Source organism: Euprymna scolopes, chromosome 17 (genome assembly GCF_053919585.1).
Source record: "Euprymna scolopes isolate OS-2025 chromosome 17, ASM5391958v1, whole genome shotgun sequence".
Classification (NCBI taxonomy): Eukaryota; Metazoa; Mollusca; class Cephalopoda; order Sepiida; family Sepiolidae; genus Euprymna; species Euprymna scolopes.
The window spans coordinates 126,497,979-126,507,700 of NC_136498.1; the positions used below are offsets into that span (position 1 = coordinate 126,497,979).

A 9,722-nucleotide genomic window follows, 5' to 3' on the forward strand; every position below is an offset into this window, starting at 1 on the left:
GTGTGTGTACTTGTGTACGCGTGTGTGTATGTAAGCGGCTGTGTGTGTGCGTGTATGCGTGTGTGTATATGAGTTGCTGTATATGTGTGCGTGCGTGTACTTGTGTGTGCGTCTGTGTATGTGAGTGGATATATGTGTTTGTGCGTGTGTGTATTGTGTTGCGACGAAATCGCCGAACATCTTTATTTTTTTTTATGTCAGTTCATTCATAATAATACCGACTGTACCGACTCGACTCGCCCACCCAACTCTCCAACTCTATGATCTCACACACGCTCCCACCCCCACCCCTTATCGATCCTAGCTGTTTGATAATTCTTTTTTTATTCGCATCTCTCTCTCTCTCACTTTCTCCCCCCCCCCCTTCGCTCTCTCTCTCTCTCTCTCCCTTTCTTTTTCTTTTCTATTTAAATAAGAATCATTTTCAGGCTGATAAGTAACTCAAAGAAACTAAGTATTAATGTATAGCTATATATACACACTTACATCTGTCGTGTTGTATATAGTATTTTTCTTGCGATCTTTACGTGACGCCTTTTTCAAGTGTTCGATCAGACTATTTCTATTGAATGCATCACGGTGAATTTCTTCTTTTTTTTTTCACGCTGTGCATACATGTAAATTTTGGCCAGCGCTATATCGATCCAGGAAACTCTTGAATTTGTTTATCTTTCAGCTTACATAAGAAACTTGAAAACAAGAAATAAGTTTTGGTGGTGCTATAAAGGTAAGACATTTTTTTATTGATTTAATTATTTTATAAAAGTTTTTTGTATTTATATATAATAGTAAAATAGAAGGGTAGTCTGGGCTATAGCCTAATTCGATAGATCGAACCCTCATCCTTGTCACCGATGATATAACGTATATATATACATATATATATATATATATATATATATATATATATATATATATATATATAAGTGAACGTGTCTGTGTGTTTGTCTGTGTGTGTGTCTGTGTAAATTTCCCTACGCAATAACTCTGTCAACTTTTAGTCTACAGACTCGAAATTTGATATACAGGGTACGGAGATTTGAGAAAAACGATGTGATCGGTTTTTGACGAGAATTTTGGCTGTTAAGGGTTCAAAGTTCAACGATTTGACATTTGAGAACTCTACCAAACTCCTCCCATAATTTTGCGTCTAAACACTTGAAATGTTAGATATAGATTCCTTGGACATGGACCTAACTTAATAACTTGATTTGAACCCAAAACAATAAATGTAAAGGGGTCATAACAGGGGTCAAAGTTTCAAAATATTGACCGTTTTTTTTTTGTTTTGTTATTTTGCTCAGCATACACCTCCAAACACCAGGGCAATGCCGGGCCGAAATGCTAGTATATATATATATATATATATATATATATATATATATATATATATATATATATATATATATATATATATATATAGTCTTGGAAGTTTTTTAACCTTTAAAACTATATAAGAAAAACTTAACTTGAATTTTTATAATTTTTTCATTCGTTAGAAAACAATTTAGTCAATAAGTCATTTAATACTTGCAATCGATGCATCAACTTGCTTTCTCAAATTCACTATAGTGCTAATATCGATTTAAGGGATCATCAGTTGTTTACAAGGAAACACTCTTTCGGGGATTTAAAAAACAAAACAGTATATTAAATCATGGTTCTCTAGCAGTGTTGATCAAACACCACCCCCCTTGATCACAAGAATAAAAAATGTTACAGATATTAGATCTAGTTTCCTACTCTTAATTAATTTAGCTAGCCTATTCATGTTATAAAAAAATGTCTTCCTTACCTGTGATATATATATATATATATATATATATATATATATATATATATATATATATATATATATATATATATATATATATACTAGCTGTACCCGGCCAGGCGTTGCTGTGGCTCAGTTTGTTAAAATGGAACACATGTGAAAGTAGAGAAAAGTTTGATTCTTTTTTTCAAGAGAATGTACAAATTATTTATTTTTTTAACAGATGTTAAGAAAATAAGCAGAAAAATACTTCCAGCATTAATTATGCAAAAATAAAATGAAATAAAATGTTGATTTAGTGTTTCAATATTATGCTTATAAATTACGATAAAACTTGCTGAGAATGCGCTGTTTTACGGTTGTTGTTAAAATGGAACGGAAACTTAAATTTCGCTTCGTTTTAGTCTTCTTAATTTTTTTATTGTGCTCCCCCCCAAAACGAATATAATCAAAACAGTAACATTCAACAATTGTACTTTATGTATATAAAACACAAAATATTTATTAAAAAAAAAATTATTAAAAAAAAGTTAATAACGAAAGGGAAATAATTCCATTTTTAAACGAAAAACTCAGTTTGGTATATCTTTTAGTTATTTTTTACATAAGTCCAGCTTACCATTCATATTGGAAATGTCGACATTTATAGGTTATCGGGTACGTTTACAACGAATAAACACTCCAATCTAGGAGATGTATCAGAATTTTTGTAGGATTTTTTTACACCCCTATCACGAAACTGCGAATAAAATATAAAAATCTCGTAATTTCTCTTTTAAAAGTGGGTTGTTTATTTTCTTTATGGATTATACTTCCAAAATAAACTATTAATGTTGTTTTAAAAGTAGTGTTTTTTTAGAAATTTACCTGTAAAGTCCGAAGTTAAAACCTTTTTTAAAACATGTTTTTGTTGTTGTTCTTTTTTTTTTAATGAAACCTTGGTCCTTGCTCCTTTAATTGGAAAAAAATTAGGGCTTGAGTTACATTTTTCGAGGAGTTATAAGCTTGGAAAAACGGGGTGGAATTATTCACTATTTTTCACGAAATTTCTGACACACCTACCAATCTACCCATGTTAAGAACGACTTTCGGAATAGACACCCCTAACCTTGCCAGAATACCCGAAAAGCTATAAAAGTTGACGTGTCGAATGTGAACGATGAGTTGGACGTAATGTAAAAATGTACCGAATTTAAAAGGGAACGAAATTCAAATTTCCGTTCCATTTTTACAACCGTAAAGCAGAGCATTCTATGCAAATTTTACCTAACTTACTGTATTAATGCTATTTTTTTAAGCAAAAAAATATATATTTAGGTTTGGCTATAAATTCCTAAACTCATTTCACCCTAAATAATTTAGGTGACTGAAATAGGAATCTAATTGAATCTTTAATTTCCTGAATAGTATGCGAGAATTCATTTTTCTTCGAGTTATATCGAATTCATTAATACGGACTTTAGGGGCTTTTTTCGTAATGTTACTATAAAAATTATTTTTTATTGTTACAAATTGCGATGCTTTATTTATATAAAAAAAGCAAAAATAAATTCTTGCGTTTTTTATTTACTACTGAAAACCATAACTTTAGTAAAGTTTTTTTTGTTTAAACAAAATAAAACATTTTCACTAAGAGTTAAGTAAAAATAATTAGTTCATTATATTCTGCGATTATTATTTGAAAAATACTGCGATTTTCATTAAAATTCGTTAATTTTCTGATTTTTGGTGAATTTTTAAGTAAAGAAAGGAGTCAAAATGTTTATACACTTTGAGCGTCGGCATTCATTTTGTGTATACCTACCATTTTTCGATGAATATTTGATAGGAAAGCGACCACGAGTTGTTAATTTAAATTAAATTTCAATCACATGGTTACATTATCAATAATCATGTGATTAAACCCATTGAAAATTTACCGATATTGTAAACACATTCTGTTTACATTAAGCCTGTAGTGTTTTTTTAGTGATGCAATGTTGGCAACTGAGATTTAAGAAAACCTTCGAGATCAGGAGAAAGAAATGTCCAGAAAATCGCTAGATTTTTAACTTTTATCGTCTAAAATTTTCAAAAATCGCTAACTCCCCCCCCCCAAAACTCCATATTTTAACTTTCTACCATAAAAAAATTATAAATATAGTATATCCAATATATAAAATGTTCCATGTTTTCTCACTATATGTTTCTGGAATTATATTGAAGCGGTTAGCTCCCCAGAAGGCTTACATATTTTATCAGCTAGTTTTGCCTGTTTTTTTTTTTTCAGAGAGGGTATTTTTTTTTTTTTTTGCAGGAAAGAAATCATAAACTGAAACGTTTTATAATAAAAGTTAAATTGAAATATCATTCAAATTAAACATCACAATAATGGTGGAACATATTTTGAAATTAGAAAAAAAAAAAAAACTTTGTTTTAGCATATTAAAAGTATTTAGGTTGGTAGATAATTAAATTCTACTGTATTGGTTTTATTTTTTTATTTTTGTTTTGTTTTTTTGCTGTTGTTTCTTGCTTTTTACAATTTTCGACTAAATACTTCTAAATAAAGCAGGCTTGCTTAGATCGTATTTTAAACTAAACTTGGGAGGTTGGAATGCCCCCCCACCTAATATGTACTTGGAAAAATCGATTTTATAGCGAGATTTAAGAATGGTTAGCCGAAAAAAGGTGAAAAACAAAACAAATAATCAATAAATAATTGTTACCAAAGGCAATAAATGCTACTTTTTTTTTTACTTACATGAATGAGTTTATTTTATGTTTTAAAGTATTTTCAAGCGTTTTTCTTTATTTTTTACTCTAAAATTGCGGGTGTGTGGGTGCCAAATATCTCCAGATTTTCTAGAATTCCCCGCTAGATTGCAAACGAAATCTCCAGATCTAGCAGGAAAACCGCTAAATTGTAACACTGGACACGTGACAGGAAGCGGTAATAAATACTTGTCCCTAAATAAAAAAATGGCCTGTCGGTACAAAGAAAAACACCTATTTATCATAGAAAAATTAAGTATAATGTTATAATTAAAAAGAAATATATAAAAACACACATGGATATAGTAAACATATTATACCAAAACGTGGAAGCCATCCGTCCAGTGGTTTTTTAGACTATTAATTGCGAACGAACCAAGAATTACACATATATATATATCCGTCCAGTGGTTTTTTAGACTATTAATTGCGAACGAACCAAGAGTTACACACACACACACACACACACACACACACACACACACACACACATATATATATATATATATATATATATATATATATATATATATATATATATATATATATATATATAGGCGATACATGTTATACGAAAGAGAAGTTTGCAACTTTTGCTTTCGTATAAGCTGTAATGTCTGAACAGGTATCTAGTTACTAGTAACTAGTTGACCGAAACATGCTCATGACTGTGTAGCAGCATATTAATGCTTATGCAAAAACAAGTAAAGGGTGTACCTTGCTCTATTTCAGTATTGAGTACTCTTGTACAAACCTCGTTAAACTTCATTGGTTACTTAACCTCTGGAAAACAATAATATCAGATTATATATATATATATATATATATATATATATATATATAATTAGTAGAAATGGTAATTAATAAAAACATGAAGAAAGTGCTCAATACTCTTGTAGAGTATATATATATATATATATATATATATATATATATATATATATATATATATATATATACTAGCATGGGTGCCCGGCGTTACCTGGGTATTTGGAGACGAAAGTTGAGCAAAAAAACAAAAAGTGGTCAATTTTTTTAACTTGGACCCCTATTATGACCCCTTAAAATTCATTGTTTTGGGCTCAAATCAAGTTATTAAGTTAGATCCATGTCCAAAGAAACTTATATCTAAAATTTCAAGTGTTTAGACCGAAAATTGTCGGAGGAGTTTGGTAGAGTTCTCAAATGTCAACTCGTTAAACTTTGACCCCTTAATCGCCTAATTTTAGGCCGAAAACCGATCACATCGATTTTCCCAAACCTCAGTACCCGGTATATCAAATTTAGAGTCTGTAGACTTAAAATTGCGTAGGGAGTTATTGCGTAGGGAAATGTACACAGGCAGACACACAGACAGACAGACAGACACACACACACACACACACACACATATATATATATATATATATATATACATATATATATATATATATTATTACATTTTCACCCCATACATGGCACATTGCCACTTTGGTGTAGAGGGCTACTAACAGGGGCAACAACTACTGGGGTACTATGTGGGGATTTGGGCAGCAAGATGTTGGTTTACGTTGCACTTGAACTTCTGAACGTCAGTACAGTTGGGGAAGCAGGGACCTGGAATGGAATTCCAAAGTCTAGCGGTTCTGGGGAAGAAACTACTGGAGTAGAAAGATCTTTTACATCTAGGGACTTCTACAATGTGGGGGTGGGATTTTGCAGCCTGTCGGGTCTGTCGTGGGTGTTCATGTCGTGGGGGCACAAGTGCTTGCAGTTCGTCAGAGTATTCACCATTATAATACTTGTAGAACAGGCAGAGGGATGCAACGTTTCGTCTATGGGACAGAGGCTGAAGCTTAGATGCCAGTTCAGGGCCTATCAGGTTTGCGACTCTCTTTTGAACCTTGTCAAGGAGCGAGAGACTAGTAGCCGATGCACCAGCCCAAATATGACAGCAATACTCCATACATGGGCGAATAGTTGCCTTATAGAGGTACAGGATACTTTCGGGTGTTAGTAGTTTTCTAGCACGGTAGAGAGAACCCACCTTCCTTGCAGCGGCCCTGGCAATGCCCTCGATGTAATTGTTCCAACTCATGTTTCCTGTGAACGTTAGACCAAGGAGCTTGAAAGACGCGCTCTCGGATAAAGAGTCGTTGGTCATTGCTATAGGTGGTAGAAAAGGTTTCTTGTAATTATTGAATGAAACTAGTTTAGTCTTGGCGGCATTGAACGTGACCATCCATTTTTGTCCCCATTCCACTACAGATTGGAGGTCATCTTCTAGAGTTTCTGCCATTTCTTTAGATATAACCCTTATCCCTGAGTGGCTTCCGGGCCTTGATAAGTGGTGATCACTGTGTAAAAAAAAAAAGATATGTGTTCATTTGTTTTCCTATCGTGTCTATTATAGAGTGTGGTGTCATCAGCATATATACCCATCTCAGAGGAAATTTTATCGGGGAGGTCATTTATGAATATCAGGAACAGCAGAGGTCCAAGGATAGACCCCTAGGGCACTCCCGCATTTATATCATATTGTTTAGATGTACGACCGTCGAGGACAACCTGGATTTTTCTCTTATCTAAGAAGGATTTAATTATGTTAAGTATTCTACCAGTAATACCGTATGATCTAATCTTCCTGAGGAGACTCTCATGCCATACCCTGTAAAAAGCCTTAGATATATCTAGAGCTACCGCTCTGCCCGCCCCCGCTTTGTCCAGTGAATGGTATATCCGTTCAGAGATTACAGTTAGAATGTCTGCTGTGGAACGGGCTTGTCTAAATCCATATTGTTTGTCAGTCAGAAGCTTAGCATCTGTAAGGTGACGGACTAGAGCATGGTTTATTAAGGTCTCAAATATTTTGGCAAAAAGTGGGAGGAGGCTAATGGGGCGATAATTTAATGGGTCAGTTCTTTCGCCAGAATTCTTGAATACTGGTACCACAGAAGCAGTTTTCCAACAGCCCGGAAAGCAAGATTCATTAAGGCATTTGTTGTAGAGTTTGGAGAGAACTGGAGCTACTTCAGCTGAGCACTTTTTTAATAGCACAGCTGGGATGAGGTCGGGTCCACATGCTTTTGAAGTGTCAAGATTTTTTATGATAACATGTACTTGAGCAGGGGTAATTTGTAGATCGTCTAGCGTGGCGTCTGTCCGCATAGGAAATTCGGGTAGGGGGTGGTTGGAAGGGTCCAGTGTGGAGTTTGAGGCAAATCGACTAGCAAGCATGTTAGCCTTGTCGGTTGCTGAGCAAACAACCTCGTGATTTTTGGTTAGTGGGGGAATTGTTGATTGCCCATTATTTACTACACTGTTATAGATTTTCCAGAAGTCACGAGTTCCTAGTTTTTGTGATCTACCACTGGGTGTTTCTGTCGAATCACTGTGATAGTGTCTCTGCGCCTGACTAATAGGCAAAGAAGGAGTATGGAAGCCGGGCGATAGACAGAACCTATCTACTCCTTAAGTAAATTAGGTTTGCAAACCGGTAATTTGTTTGAGTCACCAGCTCTAGGAAGGTTGTCATCCGGGACTGAAGAGGCCTCCCTCCCCTTTGGTTTAGTTTCAGAGTTTTCCTTCTCCTAGATGAATGATCTGGGAAGATCCACTGGATCCGTCAGCACTGAAAGGGTTTGCTCCGCGCCTGGATTCTAATCCAGGTATTTCTGTGACCCCGTGTTGTTAGTTAATGTTACTGGGTTAGTTTGTAGAGGTTATATATCTGCTGAATAGTTACACTCCTCAAAGTGGATTAGGGGCATTGCTATTTCATTGTTACTGGATACAGGGGGTGAGTAGAGTTATGGAGTGTAAGCAGCTATGATTGTAAGAAGGCTTGTTAGAAAGGAGATAATGTGGTTTGCGGCTTTCCTTTTATATATTTTTTTATTTTATTCATGTTGGCTTTGGTCTAGGATGACATTTAAGTGTGAGTAGGTGAATAGATGTAAGGTAAGATGTATATTGGGATTTCGTAGCTAGCCGTTGGGTGTTTTTTTTTCCATTTACAGGAACTAGTTCATGGTGATTCGGAATTCGTATTCTGTATTTATAGCCAGAAGGTCAGGCACAGAGCATAGCATCCATTCAGTAAAAATAGTCCTAGTATCACAGCTAAGATACTGCATATTTCAGTTACGAATATGTGAAAGTTTAATTGGGGGCACTTATTTTTAATTTTCTAATTTTTTAAATGTTTTATATATATATATGTTTGTTTTTGTTTTTTTTTGCATCTCACCATGGCTGTTAATATTAAGTATCATACTTAAATAAAATTCTTCTGTCATTTGATTGACTTTTAAAAAAAAGTGAGCATAAAAATGTACTTAGCTTAAGGTTTCATCTTCGAGGTGTCGATACTTCGTCCACCGTTCAAATGACGCTAAGGAATTCTACCCTTTCTATCCCAGGTCATTGGAGTGGGGGGGGGGGGGGCTCACTTTGCATTTGAGGTCGTCCAGTGGACTATCCTCTTCTTTTTTAAGGAGAAGGAGACGGAAAGAAACCAATATTCTGCTTATATATTTTGAATAGATTTTGAAACGCCGTCACATTTAGATTTAACAACATTTACTTGGCCAGGCATGAATTAAATTAAAAACTGAGTAATGGCAATTAGGCTGAAAAGAAATAGGAGCAATACGTAATCTGAAATCAAGACAATTTCATGGCTGAAATATTTCCCAGTTGGGAGGTGAGTGCGTCTTTTATCGACTGCGAAGCATTTGAAGTGACACATGATTAACAATTCGGGTTTTTTTTTTTTTTTTCTAGCGGTCGACTTCATATTTAAAATAATCCATTTCAATGAGAGTAGATATGCATAATTTCAATGCATGGATGCATAATTTCAATATATAATGAACTTTGTCTCTGTGTGTGTCAGTTTGTTCTCTATGGACTCGGAAATGACTGGGCCGATTTTTCTTCTTTATTTATTTATTTATTTATTTATTTTTTTGCACGTTTTGAAATTTCACACAAAGGCGCATTATGTGTCTGAAAGTCCTCCTACGTAGATTTTGTATTGGAATGCCTTCGATAAGTATCAAAAATCGATAATCAAAAAAATCTGATTAAAGAATGAAGTCCGATTTTGACCAAAGTTAACACTTTTATACAGCCTAACACCGCAAGTGCATTTGAGAAGTTTTATCACCTCACGATCATAAACGGTTAACCCGTAAAATCAACTGTAGATTGC

The 9,722-nt window shown here is 34.2% G+C and overlaps 1 protein-coding gene across 1 annotated transcript in view; it reads left to right on the forward strand.

Annotated features, from left to right (window-relative positions):
* Positions 1–209: 209 nt before the first annotated feature.
* LOC145296961 (protein SLC31A2-like) overlaps positions 210–9,722 on the forward strand; it is a 60,433-nt gene continuing 50,920 nt past the window's right edge. The window contains exon 1 of the mRNA XM_080143184.1: positions 210–727. The gene's annotated coding sequence lies outside the window, so the exon portion shown is untranslated. The remainder of the gene's footprint in view (positions 728–9,722) is intronic.